This window comes from Lepidochelys kempii, chromosome 28 (assembly GCF_965140285.1).
Source record: "Lepidochelys kempii isolate rLepKem1 chromosome 28, rLepKem1.hap1, whole genome shotgun sequence".
NCBI classification, from domain to species: Eukaryota; Metazoa; Chordata; order Testudines; family Cheloniidae; genus Lepidochelys; species Lepidochelys kempii.
In genome coordinates, this window is record NC_136407.1 from 5,750,565 (window position 1) to 5,752,489 (window position 1,925).

The 1,925-nt window shown below is 48.6% G+C and overlaps 1 non-coding gene across 1 annotated transcript; it reads left to right on the forward strand.

Moving 5' to 3' along the window:
* Positions 1 to 217: 217 nt before the first annotated feature.
* TRNAK-UUU (transfer RNA lysine (anticodon UUU)) lies at positions 218 to 290 on the forward strand. The gene has a single exon. It is a non-coding gene; the product is annotated as a tRNA-Lys (tRNA).
* The last annotated feature ends 1,635 nt before the right edge of the window (positions 291 to 1,925 follow it).

The following is a 1,925-nucleotide window of genomic DNA, read 5'->3' on the forward strand; positions in this document are numbered from 1 at the left end:
CTTGCAGATGGGTACCTCTGTATTGTGCCTGATTCTTTTACAGCTGTAAAAGGCTGGTAGATACAGATACTTTCCCCTCTTCTTAACCAGCACTAATACCAGGCCAGGCTAGGGCTGGGGAGAGAGAGCAAGAGCAGCAGGTTTCCCCTATTGTTTCCTACTCTTTTTCTTGATCAGTTTCTCTTCTGCACCAACTTGCTTTCTTTTTCATGTGTGAGCCTGGCTAGCTCAGTTGGTAGAGCATCAGACTTTTAATCTGACGGTCCAGGGTTCAAGTCCCTGGTCAGGTGATAAACTATTCACAAAGGCCTTAGATATCTCTCTCTTTGATGTTACTTTTTCTCTTCAGGATTTTTCCTTTTCTAAGAAGGGCCTTTTTGTGTGTGGGATTGAAGGGGCAACTTCATGACATCCTCTGACCTCACAGGCTGGAGGAATAAAAGCCTCTGGGCATATAGCATGTTCCTCCTCTGTGCACGCACACACACGTGCAAAATATCCCTAAGAAATTAGAATCACCTGCTGCCTTCCCTTGTCCTTCTGGATCCCCAAACAAGGATGCTCTTCAGCCCGAACCCATGTCCTCTCTATTCCCAGTGCCCCTCAATCCCTCCTATGCACGTTGCTCCTCACTCTGAACCAGAGCCTACTCTTCTTCATCCTTCTCCTCTGTCACAACCCACAGCCCGCTCCTATTTCCCGTGCTCCTCAATCCCAACCCACAGCTCCCTCCTTGCCTCCAGCAGCAGGTGCTCCAAACCCCCTCATGAAACCTTGCAAGAAAAACTTCCTGTGTGACTCTGCATGTGGATTTTACAGTATGTTGGAAATTTCTGTATTAAATATGTAAGCAGGGTCTGAATGAGCTCTCCCCTGACATCTAATGATGAGCTGTGGAAGAGGACTTCTGGAGCTGATCTCATTTGCATGGGCTCAGCCACTGTGTCTAGGTGCTTAGCATGATGGGATTGCTTGCTGAAATGATCACTTTGGGCTGGTGTTGTATTCCCAGTCTCCTTGTTATTGGGGCAGGAGTAATAAAGGGTGGTTATCCTTGTTGTGTGAATCGAGGGCAGCAGAACTGTGCTTGGCCAACCCCAGTTGTGGGACTCACCCTCAACTGAATAGCACTTGCTAGGCAGGAGACATGGGTTGAGGAATGGGGGGGCCGGGGCCATGGCCACTAAAATTTAGGTGTTAGATCAACTTTAGGACGGGGTGGCTCTGGAGGGATAAGTGAGTCTCTAGACAGCATAGTGAGTATGGTGCCTTCTTATTTTCCCCCTTTTCCACCCAGGATGGGAGGTGAACTCTACAGATGCACCTCTGGGCTTGCACGGACTAAGGACAACAACTGTGAGTGAGGTGCAGAGAGGGGACGGCTCATGTTAAAGGAATTTTGGTTACTGGATTTAAGAACCTGAGGGAAAAGAACATTGCCCAGCTTATTTGGGGGTAGGTCTTTTTTGCTCAGGGTTTATGTTTATGTGTTGGAGCATGACTTCTACTAACCCTGGGCTTACATTGCAATGTAGACATATCTTTAGAGTGCATCTATAATGTGATAAAAGCCCTGCGGCCTGGCTGGCCTGGATTGTCTTACTTGGGCTCCTGGGGCTCAGGTTGTGGGGCTAAAAACTGCAGTGTAGACATTTTGGGCTCAGACACCCTCACCCCTCGTGGGGTCTCAGAGGCTAGGCTCAAGCCCAAACATCTACACTGCACTTTTATAAACCTGCAGCACAAGCCCCCCAAGCCTGAATCAGCTGATCCAGGGTTTGAGAATAGTGACTGGGGTGTGTTAGCCTAGCATTGTGTCTACACTGTTGTTATGTCCACACTGCAATGAAACACCCAGGGCTTGGGCTGTGGGGTGGTAAATTTGCAGTGTAGACATCTCGGTACAGGTTCAGTACAGGGTTCTG